Source organism: Puntigrus tetrazona, chromosome 17 (assembly GCF_018831695.1).
Source record: "Puntigrus tetrazona isolate hp1 chromosome 17, ASM1883169v1, whole genome shotgun sequence".
Taxonomy (NCBI): Eukaryota; Metazoa; Chordata; class Actinopteri; order Cypriniformes; family Cyprinidae; genus Puntigrus; species Puntigrus tetrazona.
The window spans coordinates 10,588,618-10,610,130 of record NC_056715.1 but is presented as its reverse complement, the minus strand read 5'-3'; the positions used below and the strand labels follow the sequence as shown (position 1 = coordinate 10,610,130).

Genomic DNA, 21,513 nt, shown 5'->3' with positions numbered 1-21,513 from the left:
GACGAATGCTTAGCTCCCTTTCTGTTACAAATGTGAAGTTCTCCATCCTGGAGCTTTATTCTGGAGAATTACCAAGGTAAATTTGTCAAACTATGTTGCGAACAGATTATTCAGTTGTTGTTTTTGGGAAATGTGACATCTGGAGCATGTGCAGATGTTGACAGTTGTTCTGCTTGCTGAAAAATAGCAATCCTTTGAATGTTATTTTATTGCATATATAAACCTGATTTACTTCAAGGAGTATGCTAGCCTAAAATTAGCACTCAACTGTGTTCCCATTAGGTGTGCCGACATTAGCTCTCATAGTATTTATGCTCATGGCATCTTAACTGGTTATGCAGCAAATGTGAAGAGTTCAAGTTGCATTAAATAAATCCCTTTAATGCCAGCATGCGGGGACATATTCTCTGCCTTGTCTCTCATCCAGCGCCCTCTGTGATGTCAGGTTTTACTTAAGCACGTGAAACATATAATCTGCCTTTGGACTTCGTGCCTTTTATAGTATGAGTGGCTTTATCTGCATACCAAACAGAGCGCTGCATGATTACTCTTGAAATGTATGTGGATTTTTCACCATTTGCATAAGATGACTGTTGTTGCCTTTTTATTTCTTCTTTTTAATCTTTATACACTGTATCATCTTTCTTTTTGTCACAAGGGCTCAGTTCTGCGGTTGAGTAAATCCAGCGGGTGTCTTGTGAATGTTGTATTGTAGCTTTCAGAAATCTGTGGTTCTTTGCTGAATGTCAGCATGGATGAAAATCACTTTAAAAGAGAGTGGAATTTCAGCATGCAATAATTTTCCTCAGAAGTCCTGAAAGTTTGATCACTATCTTTGGAAGCGGCTGGACTGTGTGCAAAAGAACATGTGCCATGACATTTTTGTGATTTTATCAATTTGTTATTTTGATCCCCCAATATCCCTTTCCCAGAAAGCCATTTTAAAGACACAGATCTCATGTACAAAGAGCTCTGATAGTAATGTGTTCCAACAGCCTAGTGTCCACCTGGTATGATTGGGGGGGATGGGGGGTGGGCACAAACACACAAGCACAAAGTTCTAACCCTAACCTAACCCTAACATTAAAGGATCAGTCCTCTTCATGTTCAAAGTTTCACAGTTTTTTTTCATCAAACCTTTTAGAGTGCAAAGATGAAAGAGCATTCTTCCCCTCTTTATCACAGATCTAGAGAATAAAGAGAAGGTGTCATATATTGTTTAAAATGGTTGCAAGAATGACCCTTGTGGTATATTATGTTCCCCTGTGCTTTATGGGGTCAGGCTGATTCAGGTCATGGGCATTCCTGAAATAGGTTTAAAGTGACTTGAAAGATACTTTCTGCTATTCTTTCTAGAAGTGTACTGTGAAAAGATGGGGGTTGGGGTCGCAACATCTTTTGCGAGGTTTGTTTAAGGAGTCGTTCTGAAATGGTTTATGTAGCAAGTCAAGAGGCAAGAGGATGACATGGAAATCATTTTTCTATCCTTCCCAATTTCTTTCTCTTTATCCCTTCCAATTGTGGTAGAACCTGCAGGGCAAGAATGTACAGTGCTTTCATTTGACCCTTTTATGACCTAAGTCGTTCAGAAAAGGGTACGAAAGACAGAATGCCAGAGTCTTATACTTAAACTATATATAAATCACTGTAAACTGATATTTAACCCAGGTTTTACTGTACTGTCTGAGATTGCCAACAATTGTCTATTTGCTGAAAATGATCTCTCTCTATACAAATTGGTCTTGAGAGATTAAAAGTTGAAAGAAACATTTAAAGAGAACGTGAAATTTAACTCTATTGGATGGTCTTTTGCTATAAGAAACATATTTCCTTTTAGGCCGTACAGGTTTGTTAATCGTTTGGCAAATAGCTATCTTGTGTTTAAAATGAAGTAATATTGCCTACAGTCACATTCGTAAACTTTAAGTTCAAAGGTGCATTTTGGTGTGGGATATAGTATCCCACGCAGTGTGTTCTACCCATCTTGGAAAAGCAGGAAGTCATTTAGAATATTTCCATACAGTGCATAAATTCAGTCTGATGGGAATGTTTTCCCCGCACTAAACTACTGTCCAAGTAAGATGCTTGCAGACTCAATTGAAGGAATATTGATCTGTGAACTGGTCCAACAGTTCAAATATGATAAATGTTGATGATATTTCACTGGAGGACATCATATAATATACCTGGCAAACCTTGAAATGGCTGGAGTGGAGCGTTCTGTTCATTTTAGCGTCTTTTAAAATTAAATTGTTAGGAAAGTCAGACACAGCTTTACTATCTCAAATTCAAAGTAACTATTATATGTTTGGTGTGAAATAGTGTCAAAATGCCAATTTAGAGCAGTGTAACACCAAATCCTGTTTGTTATTTTTTTTCAGGAGTAGATGTTTTGTTCGCTGTTGATGCTTCAATAAGAGTGTAATAATTTTCCTCCTGTTTCAAATTACAGGCAGGTTTTTTAATTTCCTGGCTCAGGCTATTGTGCAGCAGAGAGCAAACTCAAGGTCTGAGGGGAGTCTGTTCGTTTGGGGAGATAAACAAACATATTGAAGGCCAGCAGCACAGGTAAATAATTTTGTTTGAAGTAATTCACTTGTCATTTTTTGTTTTCTTCAGTTGCAGATTAGGCAGTCTATCAGTGAAAGGTCCACTCGAATGACGTTGAGACATTAAGTGCTGAAATCATGCTGTATTTTAATTTACATGTGCAAAATTAATGTTGTGCTATATGAAAATGGTTTGCAATTATAAGTTGCTGAGAGTTACATAAATTGAGTTTGGTTATCATTGATGTCAAGGTTGATGTATAACATGTTTTTTTAATTAACATTTTTAGTTCATGTTAATATTCATTAAATGTTTATAGGAAGGTGTTTATTTTATGTGGTGTGATGGATTACCATGTTTTGACAATTTAATTACATTTTTGGCTTCATTTGTTCATTTTAAATGATCCTGTGGTCTGGCAAATTAATAAACAAAAAAAATTCTATTTTATTCAGTTCCTCAATGAATATGAGCTCATAAAGCAGCATGTATAGCATAACCATTACAAAAAGATTACCATTATACTTTTTAAATTTGTCTTAAATGTTTTTTTCTAAAAAATATAATTATTAAATTATAATGTAATTATAATATAATTATACAATTTTAATATCACTGTAGAAACATGTTTATTATTATTATTACCCCCCAAACGAAAAGTTTTGTGAAGTTATAAATGTCTTTTACTCTCACTTTTGATAATTTTCACTTATTTCAGGTGGTATTTCTCTCAGTTTACATAGTAGGATAAATATATGGATAAAAAATGCAGAAACAAAACATTTGAGTTTTATTCTCAAAACATTTGAAGGTTTTTTATGCTCATCTCAATTGTTATATTTTTCCATGTTTTCGAAACGGGTCATAAAGAGAATGCGAAAGGGAATTTTGGGAGATTTACAGTAACCAATAGAACAGCATAAAAAAAACACATTAAGTGTGGACTACTGCAGTCTCTCTGCATTACAGCAGCCCTGCTGTTCCTCTCCTGGGTTTTCTCACTAGAAGCTGTTTGTTAGAAAGCCGATTTGTCACCCCAGCTATGCTGTGAGCATCATTAGCAGAGGTCGACAGCTCTCTGACTCGCCTGGTTTCATGGTTGAATTCTCCTTCTCCACATGACTCTCTCTCTCTCTCATTTAGGACTCTGGATAAAATCATGCTTTGGTGGAGCCACTGGTGATGAATGACCAGGCTTAGAAGAAAGATAGCAGTATGCAAGACGGGTAGGTTACAGAAAGGGGTTATTATAATTCCAAAGGACGATATGGCTTAGGTGGGAAATGGCTGCTTGGGTGTGCTGTGAAAATCTTTAGCTGTGTATGAAAGTCAGAGATATTGTGGAAATTCAGCATAATGCACTGCACCGTCAGCTGAAAATGACAAGTTATAGATTTAAAACTTATAAACATCTGTTTAATGCAATGAAACATTTATGCACACACTCACCATTCTGTGCGTGGAGTTTTCAGGCCAACTGAGATGATATGCTCCATATCTTTACTCCTTATACCATGTGTACCATATGTTTACCCAGCATTGGAGTGCATGGTCTGAAAAGAAACCCACAAGAACTCAGCAGAAGGAACCATTAATGCCATGAGGGGCTGTGGAGGAGTGAGCTGCTCATTGTGTTATCGTCATTATGTTCTTCTGTCCTTTGAAATCATGTTAGATTTGAGTTTGTTAAAATAATCACGTTAAAGTGTTTCAGATAAAGGGCAAGCTCAGTAAATGTTATACAGTACACAAAAGCATTGGTTTAATCAAAGACTATAGAATACCCAAGACGTGTTACTTGTGTAGTATTGAATAGGGAAATTCAATGGTTAAAATGGCCAAACAATTACAAGAAGCCCCGCCTTCTAAATAAAATAGTCAACCGCTGATCTGTGAAGTCCCCGTATGTGTTTTACAAGTTCCGGTTGCTATAGAAACAGCTGGCAGTCTGAGATGTGCGGCCAGGACTGTGCATACGCCCTGGCTGATCTCACGTGAGAAATAAGCTTATATATATATATATATATATATATATAGATATAGATATAGATAGATAGATAGATAGATAGATAGATAGATAGATAGATATTCCTTACACAATACTATGCTTTGACCCAAAACAGTTTGTCATTTACATCTCTATATGTGTGGCTTTAATAAAAATAATAATATTCATTTTATTCCAAAGACTGATAGTTTCCCTTACGACCTCATCAGATCCAATAGACGTAAAGTGTATGAATCACCAAGGACTCACCTTTTAAGAATTCACCTTTAAATCCTCTTTATTGTTCTACTGAATAAAAATAAGTCAGGTACATCTTGGAATGTAGGAATCGCAATGAGTCTGGGTTGACTAACACAAAGCAATATGGTTATGCTAATAATGAGTGCCATCAGCAAGCACAATTCAGTCTGCACAATGTTCAAAATCATCCTTATAAAAAAATAAGTACTGTTATAGCTAGCCAACACATTTTCATTCGGTCTGTTCCTCTGGCTAGTTCATTGAGAACACCTCACAGACATCTTCAAGGTAACCTTACTTTCACCCCAGGCTTTAAAAGGAGTGCAGCCAAGTGACAGCTTGCCTCACCATCGACTTGGTAGAAACATGTTAGGTTCTCTTTTTCTTAGTCTTTCTCTTTGTCCGTCTTCTCTCTTTCACTCTTTCTGTCATTGTCTTTGCATTCTGTCTTTTAGCCTTGGCTTCACTGTGTCCTCCAGCACTGGGGTATATAGTGAAAGAGAGGAAGAACAGAATCTGAAATTGCATCGAGCTTGAGGTAAATATAATGAGACAGAGCAGCTTCTTCATTCACATCACTTGCACGCTTACAAAACAGCTTGAATGATCAATCCTGACAGAATGTGTGTTTCCTAATTTCACTTTTCACTCTCTTTCCTCTTTCCAGCCCATATGGCAATGCAAATATGAATGCTGAATATATGATGTCTTAAATTTGGAAACTACACTACAGTGATTGTAATTGTTGATTGGCGTAAATGAAGTTAAATCACATTCACAATCACATTATTTTCTTTTGAGAATGATTGCAAAACCAAGGCATTTTATAAGCACTGTTTTTGTTTTTTTCTTCATAGTGACTCTTACTTTGCCTCTACATAGTTCAGCTTGTCATAGATAGTCTTCACTCTGTTCGGTCTTGTTCTCTGAGGTTTGACCAGTGAGAAGCAAAGGAGCAAAACAAATCAAACAAAAGTATGTTCTCTCTCAGGAGAACCCCAGTTATTTTCTTGCAAAGTCTTGGCTGAGAGCATTACAGTTGGAAAACATTAATCATTCTTCCCATTTTTGGGGAAGCTGCTTTTTATGAAGAATGAAAATAAACAGTGTCCACGTCTGACCATGGACAAAAGCAGCTTGGACATTGATCTAAACATCTCCTTTTTTGACTACAAATAAACATAGTCCAAACTGCTTTAAATTTCCCTAGAAGTTTGACATTTTTAGACATTTTTAAACAAATTTGAGAGTAAAGGAATATAGCCTTAATCTTAAAACACAAATGATTTACTCTTGCACTGGGAAGTGAATAATTTATGCACAACCTGTTCTTTCATGAATGTTTAAATAAAGGAGTATACTGTACTACACTGTGTTAGATTTTCCACAGTTGGTGCTTACTGCTGATCCATATTTATAATTATCAATTTGTACTATTGATATCACCTCAATAAACTGCATTTTATAATTGGGTCAAGCTGCAGCAGGTTATAAAAGGATATGCAACCTGACCTTTTGACTCCTCCTAGTTCATATCGACCTGTACACTGCATCATGATGGGAGTCTAAATGGCAACAGGATTAAAGATTTTTGAAACTTCAATACCAGAATGTTCGTATAAAGAGGCGAGAGGATGGGGTGTCACTGTGGTAATCCTAAACGCCTATGAAGAGAGCTGACACCCTCATAATGCGAGCTGGGACTTCGATAATAATGTCTTTAGGAGGCTCTCACACACACAGTGTAATCCTCCTTTGATTGATGGAGGGAGGCCAGCGTGCTCATTGATCAAAACTCCCTCCTGCTCCGTTTGGCCTGAGACTGAGGCTGAGAATTAGTCAACAGAGGAGCAAGAGAGAGAACTAACCAAATAAGATGATGAAGATTTGATTCTCTCGTTCTCCATGTCTCTGTGCATCCTTTTTGCTCTTTATCTTTTGAGTTCAATCTCTCTCTTTTTCTGAGAAATTCTGATGATGAGATTACATGAGAGTGGTGTCCCTTTTTCCGGGTTTGAATGCCTCATGAGCAGCTCTCGGCTCTCAGTGCCTCTTCAGTTGCTGCTTCCTTAGAAATCATAAGCTATTGCCTGCAGGTTAAATAGATGCTTCTGTTTTTCTATAGCCAGACATCAGCTTATATCAGCAGTCGAGTGGAGCTAGACAAGACGAGACATGAATGAGTAATAGTAACACTTACCTCTTGGAACCTGATCAATCTGGAGTGCATTGACTATTGGCATGTGGAGGATTTCTGGAATGAGCAGTGTTTGTTTATTCATTAATGTATTTATTAAAACCAGTTAATTGATATTCAGTTTGTTTATTTAACAATAGATTGGTTCATTTTATTTTTGTATTTTTTATTATTCTAAAATAAATTCAGTTAAATTTTATTCTTATTGCTAATTTTACACTATTATTTACGCATTATATATTGATTACGTGCATTACGGCATTCAGTACGTCAAATTAATTTATCCATTCGACATTTTTTTAAAACATTGCTTTAAATTAACACAAAAATGTGTACCAAAATAATACAAAAAAGTGTACACAAATAATACAAAAATCTTTTATGTGTTACTCTTTCCTGATGTTTGCATAATATTTCCATATTATTAGTCACCCAACTAAGTTGCTATACTATAATAGACTCATTTATTCAGAAATTATTAACATTATTAACCATTTATATTAGAAACATCGTTGTTAATGTGCTTCATTCATTACAAGCAATTTGACAGCATTCGCCAGCCTATTCGTACTGCATAAGAGGATTCAACAACAGTGTACATCACAGCTTTTAAATTTTTATAAATCCAGCGACTGCTGTGCACAAGGAACCAGCGGGTGCAAAATGTTGCAAGTAAATGCGTTACAAAGGTCATACTTTTGTCTGGAATTGCAGAGTCATTGAAATTGTCCTTTGCAACAAATCAGACTTCACTATTATTTACTTTATCGACCAAACTCAAAGCCAAAGTGTACGTGAAAGGCATGTTTCATTGATTACGACTCTTTTAACTCACTGCAGGGGTGGTAAGACAGAAAATATTCTAATAGGCTAAGCAGAACAAAAGAGGAAAATCAAATAACCACAGCCCAGGTTGCAAAATAGATTTTGCTGTTTCTACTCTTTCAACGTTATTTTCTGATGGCGGTACTACAAAAGTGCATCATAATTCAAAAAGTGACGGCTCACAAGTGTTTTTGCGTGTTCACAAAGATCAAGAGATATGCACTTTGCACTTGTTGCCTAGAGTAATTAACGCGATGATGCTTGTATCAGATGCTCCAGGGCACGGGCATCACTAGGGACTGTTTTAGACTGAATTATGTAAAGTGAGGTGTGAAATTAAAATCTTGCAACGGCAAACCCCTCTCCTTGACTTCCCTGTTCCCCTTTCCCTATCCTTCTCTTCTGTTTCCCCCCGTTTCACCTCACACGCAGCCCAGCATAAACTGATTATTGGAAAACTCAATAGCTTTGTGGGCTATAATTATCTTTTCATTACGGAGGTGTTGTTTTATTCACCGTGAGCTCCACGTACAGACAGCAGGATGAGCTCATGAAAATTCATCAGCTTGTTAACTTGCAGATCACATGCAGAGGTTTTTAAAAACATTATTATTCTAGTCAGGCCTCCAAATGAAAAAGCCAGAGCAAGTTGCTAATACCTGGATAAGAGGCTTCGAGTTTCTTGGTGAGAAACATTGTAGACTCTTAAACAGACACACAGAGTGGGATAGCGGCGTATCTCTTTGGTGTCAGGGGGTTAAGTGTCTTGTGTGCTAATGCAGCTTATGAATTGCAAAAGTGTAAAGGGTCACGTCCAAGGGCAAAGATGAATGTGGGGTTTGCGTTTGATCTTTGGCTGAAGTAAATGCGAGAGATTTCCGAAGCATCTTAATCTGTTGGGTTTTGAACATTTGTACGTTAAGATGAGGAAAGCACAGGTCTTTATAGCCGGGGAGGGGGGAGGGATCTGTCTCATCCCAAGTTATTTAACGACCTTCGGAGGGGTCAACAATTTAAAGAGAAGCAAAAAAAAAAGTTCAAAACCATATAAAGTGTTTGGCTAAAATTGGCCATGAATTATTAAATGTATCAATTTCCCAAAGTGGTAGCTGGGGGGGTAAAGTGTGCCAGCAATAGTAAGCTTTGCATCCAAATGCAGCAATTACTTGGGTCTTGGTAAAAAAAAAAAAAAAAAAGAGGGGGATGGAGTATGAGGCAGGGCTGACAGAGAGAAACGTGCAAGTCAAAAGCAAATAATGAAGTTTTTCTCTCTGAATATTGTAATGAAGAAGCTGCTGTCTGAAAGAGGGATATTCATATTTCATCTTGATGGGTGGAATATGGAATAAATACCATAGAATTATCTAATAAATATCTAATAATTCAGCCTACTCTTAACAGAGTTGAATTTCTTGTGATATTCTGAAATAAACGGTTACTTACTTTTAACAAAGTAACTGTAATTTGAGACAAAACATTGCCAGCCGCTTGTCTCTCTTCAGTTACTTGTTACAAAAATAAGTCCAAACACAGCCTCGGCACGAATGCTGTGTGTTTCTAAGCAGCAAACAATGGTTACATTCTGACTACATCACTCTTTTTGAATGAATCATTCCAGTGAACAATTCAGCGACTCAGTTACAGTAATTCCCGAGTACATACTCTACAGTATGAATGTGGGTGGTATGAATGGATTTTACCATGTTGGAACTATCACATGACCCGATCATTTCACCTTTTATAATTCTTCTCCCATGGGATAGTAAAATGTCAATTGAATGCATATGAAATCAGTGGAAGTAGGTCAGGTACTTTTTACCTATGGTTTTCTGAATTTGAATTCAGACATGCTTCTCTGAACTGTTGTATAATTAATAATATTAGTATGTTATTTTTATCCAATTACTCTTTGCTTAATGGGAAACTTATATAAAATGGCACAACCTGCCCCTCTCTCCCTTAAGATGTCTGTTGAAAAATCCTCTCGAAAAATCTTTTCACCAATTGATTGCACAATGAGCAATAAGGAAGATAATTAGAGTAAACACACAGCTCAGTGGAATTAAATGAACGTCTCTCGGTGCTGCATGAAGACACAGTCTAATCCTCATCTATTGAACCGAGGCCACCACTAATTGCAGACATCAGATCTCATAGGGACAGTATCAATCCTTGGCTATTACAATGTGATTCTATAGGCGCTCCTCACCTTTAAAAGTGATATTCCGGACCACAGTTACAAATGAGAAACACAACAGCACGGGCATCATATTAAAACGTGAATTGAAGTATCTGATTTTAACATGAAGAAAACCACACTTACCTTCAAAACTGGTTATGTGTGCAGGGTTCCTGTTATTTATTTATTACTTCACATTGATTTCTTGTCAAAAAGGGGCATTACTGTATGACAGGGAGAAGAAATTTTCAGAGGCAGTTGTTCAATCTCTTACACCACTTCCATTCTTAATCCTTTAACGTGACAGAACACCAACAGAGTAGGGCGAGATTTCCAAAACAGCAATCACCAGGTGTGACGTCCCCTACCGTTATCCAGTCATGTGGTGGGATGCACATCAATGCAATCTAATGTGATCAGGTCCTTGGTGTTCCTGATTAGCCTAATTCCCCATATGTTTATTTAATGAACCAATGTGTTAATTAAGTGGTAATTCATACATCTAGGCGTTTGCAGAGCAAAAATTTGGCAATTAATATTCATGATATAGCTGTTATAATAAACTGATATGGAAATCCTTCATATTTACACAGTACTATGGAGCTCTATTTTTCTTCAAGTGCAAAGTTAAATGGCAGCTTTAATTTAAGCTGTTGACATTTTACCTTTAAAAGAAACCTACATCTTACTACATTACATACATCTTGCAAGTATTCAAATGTATCAGTTGTTATACTGTTCACCGTTAACTACAATTAATCTCAGATAAGTAAACAATAGAATGTAGTAAAATTCCATAGATCTATGTAGCTGTCACGTTCCCCGGACTTTGTTATTGTTTTCGTCTCGTGCCATGTTTTCCCTGTGCCCTGCCTTTCCTCCATGTTAATTGTATGATTGTCTGCAGCCGTGTCTCGTCAGTGTTGTCAATTACCTCGTGTATTTAAGTCCTGTGTTTTGAGTTCTGTTTGTCCGAGCGTCAAGGTCCCTACCCAATGTCCCTACCTGTGTTTATCCTGCCTGCCTGTTCGACCGACCTGCCTGCCTGCCTGCCTGTCTGTATATCTTTTATTTTACCATTCTGGAATTAAACCCCTTTATTTTCATTGAATCTCGTTGTGTGCTCTCGTGCTTACCACACGACCGTGACAGTAGCGCTTTGAAGTTAAAATTTCTCCCAATCTGAACAAACTTTTTAAACTTAGCTTCACCTCACTCCATCAGTCTGAGATTAAATATACAGATAGAACAAGCTCTTCATTTCATTAATAGGCTGAATCAGCAGTCTAGGAAAACCTAAATGCTCTTTTCCCTATGCACTTCAATATTCAATTCAAATCAACAGTAACAATTCTTTATATTCTTGGCCTAATGGATAGAGTCAGACCAGCCGCAGGTTCGAGTCCCATGTTCAGCAGAGATTGCTGGTGGGGCAATGAATAACCAGTGCTCTCTCCACCTTAAATACCATGACTGCCAAGTAAAACATGATCCTGGATCAACATTTCAACTTTACTGTCCAAAAATATATCCCCATCCCTACCCCTACCCCTAAACCTAACCCTACCTAAGATGTATTCCTAAAATCAGTGAGAAATGATAGCTGATTAACAAGAGTGTAGAAGCACCTAACCCTGATCATAAGCCTAAAAAAGATTTTTCCCTCAATCTGATTGGCTAATTGGAATGCTGTTCCAGGATCAACAAGAGTGTTGATCCAGGAACATCCCGCACTTGGTGAAATCATGCTCACCAATTTATTTATTTTGATTATATAATTTTGTGTCTGATTGCAAAAAATCTCTTGCACTGGGACAAAAAATCCTGTTTATGTTGTTCAGGTGTGTTTGTCTGAACTGAAGCTAAACTGTACAAGTAAGTTGCCCTTCAGGCCCAGTGTTGAATACAACAAAATAAAAAAATGATTAAGCAACTGAAATCCTTTGTGACTGCATACAGAACAATACATACAGTACTTCAGGGCTTATTCAAAAAGACTCCCTCTTTTAAAAATTTGAACAAACTTTTTTATGAAATCAGATGTAATAGCCTCATGGTAACAATGTATAATTTTAATGTGCACACATTCATTATTCATGCTGTTTATTTGCAGCATTGTATAACTTGCTAAACACCCACCTGCCCATTTTCCTTTGTTGCGGTGTTCCTGTGATGCAATGATTTGTATTGTGTTGTCAGATAATATTTACAGTACATTGAGTGCAAGCTCATAAAAATGCTGTTTGATGATTTAGTTCTTCATAATGCCACTGTTTAAAAACTGTTGAGAAGTAAAAGGCAACATGAAGCATTCTTACTTATAGGTTTATATCTCAACTCAACACTGCAGTATGATAAAAAGCTAATTTTATGCCATATATAAGTAATATGCTGAATGGTAACATATTTAAATACTGTATATAAAATAAATACCAAATAAAATAACAGCGCTGATCAATGTAAAGTCAGCAAACCTTTCACAAAAACTGCATAATTTATTCATATTGTAAATATCCATCCATGTGGCACATCACTGTCTCCAAACTCATTGGTGGTCGCCGCTTTGTATCATTTCTCATTTGCATACAGATGAGTTGCATCGCCAACAAAATCAGCGGCTCTGATTGAAAATGAATAATATTCAGTAGCTTTCTTTAGTCAGTGTGACTCAAACAGCACAGTACGTGATAAATTACAATTCATTTTTACAGTATAGATGTCATACATCTACCTCATATGCTCAGCACATGATAAATGGTACAGAAGCAGAACCAAACATGTTCTGTGTGCGTAAATCTCACACAGTCTTTTCCACTCAAAAAAAAAACAGCATTTTTTAGTGTGATGTGCTTATTTGTCCTGTTTTATAGAGTGTCTTTTATGAAGAACAGTAATTGTACTGTGAAATAGCTCTTAAGCTTTTGTTTACAGATGAGAGTAATAATCTCTGATTGAAATTTAATTGCGCGTAAAAACCGTGTCTTGTGTCTGTGGTCTTTTGTATGGATTTCATCCCATGAGCTTGATGAAATGGAACGTGCTGCCATTGTGAACCTTGACTGTGAAGTGTTTCAGAAGAAAGGCTGGAAGAGAGCATCTCTAATGTGGCTCAGAATCGACTGCTGGTCTGCAAGCAGGAGACCCTGGAGAGCCGAGACACTTCTTGCTCGCATCAGCACCTCTAATTTCCCTCTCTCCACATTAACTAGTTCTCAGACCGACACCTTATCCCCTCACACACGGCCCTTGCTGAGACCTGAGAAGCGAGGAGGACCTTGACAAAGTTGAGTTCCTTGCGTATTGACGGGCTTGCTGAGATCTGGAATTGCCTTTGGTGTACTGTGTGTGTGTGAGGGCATATATGATGGCAGCTTTTCACATTTATAACTCTTCAGTCAAGCATAACTTCAGAAATCTCCAGAGGATAGATTCTCTTCTGCCTCCTTCAGGGGAGTTCGTATAAAAAAAGTAAAAATGGTGGAAAATTGATATAGAATAAGAGGGGGAAACACACACACATGCATGAGAAGACCCTTGGGGTGTCACTGTTTGTAGACCTCCTGATGCTGGTTTTCACTGCTGCTGTGTCAGATATGATAAACGTTAAATGTAGCTAGTGGCATAGAAAATCTATCATGTTTTCAGAGAAAAAATGAGAATTTTGACTATTGTCATCAGACTGCAATGGTGCAACATATTGACAATGTTTGTATGAACATTAGAGTTCTTATTGACACTTTAGGTTTAATCTTCATACTTGAATTACCAAGAACAGCATACATGTTCAGTGTAACTAAAGACTTTCCTATAATTACATTTTCTTATAAGAAGATTATTTTACATTTGGTTTAGAATGCTTTATATATACACTATCATTCAAATGTTTGGAGTCAGTAAGATTTTTATGATGTTGACTAAACAGCTACATTTATTTGTTTTTAAAATACCGTAAAAATAGTACTATTGTGAACTATATACCAAGTCTTTAGAAATCCTGCTCAAGAAACTATTTACTATTATCTGGATCAGATAAAGACTTGCCATTATATATATATATATATATATATATATATATATATATATATATATATATATATATATATATATTAAGATTTCTTTCTTTTTCTGTGGAAGGAAATGCAGGAAAATCACATGATGAAGCTAAGCCCATCACAGGCAGCTTTTAAATATGAACATATAGAAGGTGCTCAGTGTAATTCAATAAATCACTAAACACCATCATGGTGAGACTCATTAAACTGAAATATAGAATAAACATTAATTTAACAACATTACATGTCACATACAACCCTAATAAACATAACTGATAAGAAAAAAAACTAAGAAGAAAAGAAACAAAAAAACCTAATTCAAATACAATTTTAAAATGCAATGCAGGGAATTCTGGGGATTTCAGTTAACGGTTTTTATAATGAAAAAATATAAAGTAAAAAATGTTGTGGCAGAAATCACACATTCACATATCACATTTCAACTTAATCCCACCTTCTGCAGACACTTTAAACTAAAAATTCTGTCATTATTCACCCCTCAAGTTGCTTCAGTCTTGTACAGAATTTTTCTTGTGGAACAAAACATCAAACCTTCATGTTTCCATGTAAAATGCAGTCAAAATTACTTGCTGTCAAGTTTGGGAGCAGTTCTTCCATTCTTCCAAAAACTGTACCATCTTACTCTATAAAGACCTTCTGTGTTATAAGTACTTGGCATTGAGAGTGCCATTCTCTACCAGCTACTATTTTGCCCTTACACAATACAGTTTTAAAAATGAGTAGTATCATATCCAATGGCATCGCTAACCTCTGACCGGAACCCTCTAAGGACAGTGCTTGTTATCTTGTGACTATGCAATTCAATGTGACTACTGGTGCAGCTCTTTCCCCATGAGAACAAACGAAGACAACATGAAAGAGGGAAACACACTTAAAGCCACATTTCCAAGTCCCAGGGGTTTGAAAGAGAGAAGTAGGAGTGACTGAATAACTATACAGAGAGACACAGATATATTGCTGAGTTGGGACTGCAGGAATAATAACAATTCATTTAAAGGAATAGTTCACACAAAAATTATCATCACTTACTCACCCTTGAGTAGTTCCAAACCTGTATGAATTTCTTTGTTCTGCCGAATACAAAGGGAAATATTTTGAAGAACTTTTGTAACTAGGCTGTTTAGGTCACCATTGACTTTCATAGTAAGGAAAAATTGTATAATCCGGAAGTCCATGGTTACTGTCTCGGTTACATATGTAACCCTTGTTCTCTGAAGAAGGGAACGGAGATGTCACATCAGATAATACGACAAATTGGGATCTCGCTTCGAGAGACCAATCCACTTTGAGTGTATTAAAACAAGCCAATGAACATTGGAATGCGCTGATTGCATCCAGCTGCAGCTGATCACAGTGTGGGTATAAATGATAAGCATAGGCCCTGCAGCCAGTACATCTGTGCCGAGTGTTCCCTCAGTCAGAGAAAAAAGCAGTGAGAGGTGTCTGGAGAGGCAAAGAGGTCTACCTGAGTAGCACAGAAACACTTCAAATCAGCTGAACCATCTCGGGATGGAGTCTCCATTCTCTATGGAGTGCAGCTTGCAACATCCCAACACCTGACACTGTGTGCACTCTGTATGTGGCCCCTCAGCCAGTGGTGGAGGCATCCGTATACCTCAGCATGCCTGGAAAACTGCTCCAGGGCCCAAAGAGATGAGAGGTCTGACCATGGCATAAAGGTTTGGTGTTCTCCTAGTTGACCTGAAGACACAACAGGCTAAGGCGTCATAACACAACATCCCAGTGTTTGCACAACTGAGCCTGGGACTAAGCCAAAATGTGCCAGTTGTCCAGGTAGTTGAAAATGCGAATACCCTGTTCTCTTAGAGGAGCGAGGGAAGCCTCCGTGACTTTCAAAAAGACAAAAGGGTGACAGGGAGAGCCTGAAGGGTAGAACCTCATACTGATATGCTCAACCTTCGAACGCAAACATTAGGAATAGCCTGTGGCATGAGGAATCAAGAAGGAAGTACACATTCTTAAAGTTGATCACTGCAAACCAATCCTGGGGACGCACTGAAATATGTGTTTCTGCATCAACATCTTGAACGGAAGCCTGTGAAGTGCTTGGTTCAAAACCCAGCAGATCCAAGATTAGTCGTAACCCACAGCCTTTCTTGGACACTATGAAGTAAGGGCTGTAAAACTCTGTCCTCATATCGACTGGAGAGACCAGCTCTATTGTGTCCTTCACAAGAAGAACTGTAACCTCTGCACAAAAGTCAGGGGCATCTGTAACGTTCACTGATGTAAAGCGGACACTGCTAAACTTGGGGGACTGGCCCGTCCACATTCCCTCATCTTCCACTCCTTTGTCGAGACTTTGGGGTTCTCTGCCCTGGCCCTCCTCTGGGGAGGGAGAGGTCTGATCACCATCTCTCGAAGAGCAGCTCCCTCTATCCCTGGGTTTGGCGGGGGCCTGGACTGTGGCCGGCTCCATGGCACTGCTTAGATGGAGGCTGCTGTGTTCGCTTTGTGATGAATTGACTGAGGCACTGCAGTCGACGGACTGGTGGAGGCAGCATCTGCACACCAAGGCAAGATGTTTTTGATGGCCTCAGTCTGCTTCTGGGTAATGGAGGACTGCTGGGCAAAGTTCTCCACTGCGTCACTAAAGAGGCCGGTCTGAGACAGAAGACCATGCAAGATTTGTCTTGTCTGTCTCACACAGACATGGGTGCTCCTGGACATCACACGTCCCAGAGACCATGAGCGTAACCTTCATCTCTCGTAGCGCGAGGTCCATCGTTGTGCAGAATTTACCTTCTTCTGGGTCAACGTCAACATCTGATCATCAGGGGGAGCCCCAAAGGAAACAGCTGATATCTTACGTGAGGGTCCAGACTGCCCCTTTAGCAGCTCCACTGGTTGCGGAGCTCAAACCACCTGTCTGCAGACATTACAAGAACCAAATTGAGGTAAAGACACAGTGTTTCCCCCCTTTCAAGGTGACAGAGCCTGGCCCGCAACTCTGAGATAACCGTCTCTCTGCAAGGAGAAGATGACGCATCCTCAACTGCCACCTCAGCATGCTTAGTGCCCAAGCACATATAGCAGCAATTGTCTTTCTATTTGAGGTTTGAGGGTGCTCAGAGGGTGAGTAAATGATCAGAGAACTTCCATTTTTGGGTGAACTATTCCTTAAGGCCTTTCTTGCCATGACACCCTTTGTTAATTAATTCTAACTCCATTGCGTGTTCCATATGAATTCAATATAAGATATTTTGCAATCTATTTATTGCATGTGCATGTGTTGGAGGTGCCTCTTTGCTGGCTATCCCATCATGCCCCACTGTGAGGATTAGTGAACTACAGATGTGCTGGGATCACATTCAAAAATAAATGGCGAATAACGAAATGCCCTTCCAAAATAATGAGAACTGAGTGGAATTCTCTAAAAGAGAAGAAAGGGATAAAGAGAGGAAACATGGAAAAGGATTGGAAGAGAAATAGGGGAGAAATGAGAATCAGCTGTAATTGGCTGGTAGTTGTGGCATTTGACTTTGAGTGTACAAAAACAAACTTTTCAATATTAGTGTACTGTGCACAATATACTGCATCAAGACTACTATTCAGAACATAGCCAATGCAGTGCCAGTTTGTGGTGGGATGAGGGAATTGCAGAAGATCTTGATCTGTTTTGAACTTTAATAAAGAATGTTTTTGTCTTTGGTTTAAATAAGGTAACATCCTTTATGTAACAGTTGAAGCAATTTGGAAAAATTCATTTATTTGCGAGGTAAAAAGAAATATTCTTAACTATCTCCTATTAAAAGCCTACAAAACCTAATTGGAGCCTTATTGACCTGATTCTATCCAGGCCTGTAATTTTGCTTAATCTGGGAGTTGAGCAGCTTTCAGGGTCGAGGAAAGAGGATTTTACAAGGGAACATCCATCGAAATGAAAGCGCAGCTTGTGTTGATTACTGAATTAAAAGATGCGGTGGGATTTGCTTGTCAGTTCTGCTGTAAAATATTACATAATTACAGGCGAACAAAGGACAGTCTCATTTCATACTTAATTTGGATGTGTTTCCTGGTATATTCAGGGACATTTATTTATTTTGTGCCTACATCGGAGCCATTTATTTAATGTATCTCCTAAAAATATGTTCAATTACATTTAGGAATTTTTAGAATTGCACCAGTGTCATGGCAGAGAGAAGAGATCAGTTTTTAGGTACATGATGAGACGGATGAAATACTCACATGTCACAGGAGAGCATGTCAGTAATCCTGTCAGAGCAGGCAAAGGGGTGGAAAAGGAGATAATGCTTTTTCTCTTTCTCATTTCCCTGGTTATTTATACTGAAACATTTATATGCACCCGAAAATGGACAGTGTGTGCTACATTGGCTCTATGATATCTTGCCAAACATAAAACCCCTAAAATCATTCTACTTTGATGTGTTACCAAATGTATACATGTCTAATGCATGCATATATTCCTGCATTGTATAACCTCTTCGTTATATATAACAGTAAAAGTGCAGTTACATTGGATGCAGCTTATTTATGTTTACATTCAAATTCAAGTGACAGAAGTAAGTGCGTTTCTGCTGAGCTCCACTTTCTAAGTTCTGCTTCAGCTCTAATCCTTACTAAATCTGCACAGATCCATCATTACCATATGCAAAAAGAAAGTGCTAACTGGAAAACTGAACTTGATGCATTATTAAGTTGAACACAGTTCATTTTCCTTCAACCCTGGACTTTTAGTCTTGCTAGACTTTTGACTGTCAACATCTTTTGACATGATCATTTTTTCATGTCACACTATGTGACCGGTTTCTAAGATCAAGCTGGATTGACCTAGCTCTTACTAAGTACTGCAAACAATGTTTTGTATCTTTCAAAGACCCTCAGCTTCATGACCATTTACATTCATGTAAATAAATTCAGTGATTCAGTGTAGGAATTATTCAGAACAATCACTGCTGTACATTACTTTGATCTATCTTGTCGCATTAAATACTCTATTTTTTTCCCCCTATATTTCATCTGAAGTCATTTTTTTATGATGATTTTCTTTAAATGTTTTAATATTTAATAATTTGTGCAAAATAGCTACCTTCACAATTTTTGATCTTGCTTGGCTAAAAAATGTAAATTCACAAAAAAATGTTTTGCTGCGCATTTGGCAAAACATTCACTGGCATCTTTTTAGATAACTGCATTTGGCTGCCTAAAGTGCATGCTGTCAAAATCCCGAAATTATTATGAAAAGAATATTAATCAAATTCCTTGTGTGCATTTGTACTTGGTAAAAAAGCTCTTTCTGACTGACTTCTGATATGTCAATGTCCATAATGTACATGTCCAGCCACACGCAAATGTCTGACAACACAAATGTCAGAGATGTCAAAGCATTCAAAAGACGTTGGGAAAAGGGCAGGCTCTTGTTCACAAGAAAGCAGAACAAAATGAAACATGTAAGATTACATTCTGATGGGACTGATTCTCAGCTGACACATTTAGACAATTCACAGTGAAACCTTTAGACAAGTTGCTGGATTATTTATTTTATTTTCACTTTTTTCATTAGGTTATTTACATATGTTAAAATGCAATTCAGATGGTGACTTTTGATAAACATGGTTTTAAAGTAAAAGGTTTGATTCATTTAGAAAATCTACATTTTTAAGAGATTAAACAAACTGTCATTTTCAGCATCCTAGACATCCTAATTTGTCATTGACCCTTTTACTATTGTTCCATTTTGGTAACAATATGTCATACTACAGACACCTCACACCCTGCCAGACTGTGCTAAAACAAGTTCGACTAGTGTCTATGTGTTTATTTGTGTGTATCCTTGAGATCTAAACATGTCTCTGTTACCCTGCTGTGCTGCTAATATCTGAACTGATACTAAGCATCCAGGACTCTGCAGGAGGTGGAGAAAATGTTCATACCATGCAGAGTAGAAGCCTGTTTGATCTCCATATTCTCCGTCCACTGGAAGTCAGATGGTCTGTTGCGTAAGAGGCATTAAATATATTGGGTTAAGGTCATAAATGCATTGAGAAATGGAAAGTAATACACAGTTTTATGTAGTTCTTACACTCCAATCGTTTTCATGGTCTGCTAAGTTTATCTGACACAATCCTTTAACAACTGCTTATGATAATTATGCTGTGATATGAATAAGGTGCATGCTGGATTTGCCAATATTATCAGATTTATATTCAAGATCTGGACATCTGGACATCTGGAAAGTCCCAGCCTTGACTGCTTTAACATTCATTAAACATTGTGATTCGAATTTAATTAGTTCTTTTTGAAAGAAATATCAGCACTGAAATTTATATAGCAGGTCACGTAATTTTTTTAAAAGGAAATGACTGAAGTATTGACAACAGAGCTATTTCATCAAGTCTAGTAAATGGTTTCCAAGCACAATCTAGCTTGTTATGCTGACTGATGTTTATAGCATTTATCTTCTAGAAACATTGACTCATGGACAAATGATAAAACGATGGGCGATTTTAAAGAGGTTTTGCTGGCAAGTCTAACAATTTGATTTAATGGGAATAATGAGAACAATCTGTAAGATCTTGATGGTCTGGGTGGGTGTGAAAACTAATGGAAATTGAAATCTATATGGAGGAAACTGCCTGGCTAAGCTATTTCAAGACAAAAATAATGGGAAATATAACCTTTGCCTCGCTGAATTGAGAAACTAAAAAGTCTGACCTTCAGGCACCATTCATGTGCTCAGTTATGAATTAATACTTTGTTATTTGTTTACTCATTAGATAACTTTTCAGAGGCAAAATCCTAAAAAAGCATGTTTATGCTATTACAATGAAATTATTTATTGAAATGCTCTCTTCCAAAGATTATTGTAATCAAGGATTGCCCTTCGACTGAAACACCAAAGTGAAAAGATGTTTCCTGAAATAGGCGAATGAAATGCTGTTACCTCCAGTCTGCTGCTTAACTTAATTAAAATGAGCTAAAGCAAGACATTTCTTGAGCATTTTATCACAATTTTAATTCCATTATGTTCAATCCAATTAAATTTGTAAATTGGAAGTTGACTACATCTTTTTGTGTTGGCAACTGAAACTTAATAGATTTCTAGCTCCAGCATGCTTTCCAAGAGACCCAATTTAGAGATAAAATATCACTTAATTCTGACATTTTCTGTGTTTTTTAGTAACTTGCTATTATTTAATGTTCAGATTTGTGAACGTTTAGAAGCTGAAGTTGTGGCAGGAGACCTCGGTTGTAGGTGGCTACATGACAGCTATGGCACACAGAACTTTAGCATTGATCAATTGCTGTGCTAATACAGTGCAGTGACCATTTCTTTTTAATTTATTTCCCCCATACATTACATCTGCTAAAAGAAAAAGTTATAGTGTGTGAACAAGGGGTGTGCTGGCTATTTTTGCTTTAAGATTGATTAGATCATTGAGTGAATTGTTTTCAAGAG

General features: G+C 37.5%; 1 long non-coding RNA gene across 1 annotated transcript in view; it reads left to right on the top strand.

Moving 5' to 3' along the window:
• The window catches only part of LOC122362297, a 56,320-nt gene extending 52,548 nt beyond the window's left edge, over positions 1-3,772 (top strand). The window contains exons 2-3 of the long non-coding RNA XR_006253089.1: positions 2,453-2,568; positions 3,694-3,772. This is a non-coding gene — a long non-coding RNA (uncharacterized LOC122362297). The remainder of the gene's footprint in view (positions 1-2,452; positions 2,569-3,693) is intronic.
• Positions 3,773-21,513: the final 17,741 nt, after the last annotated feature.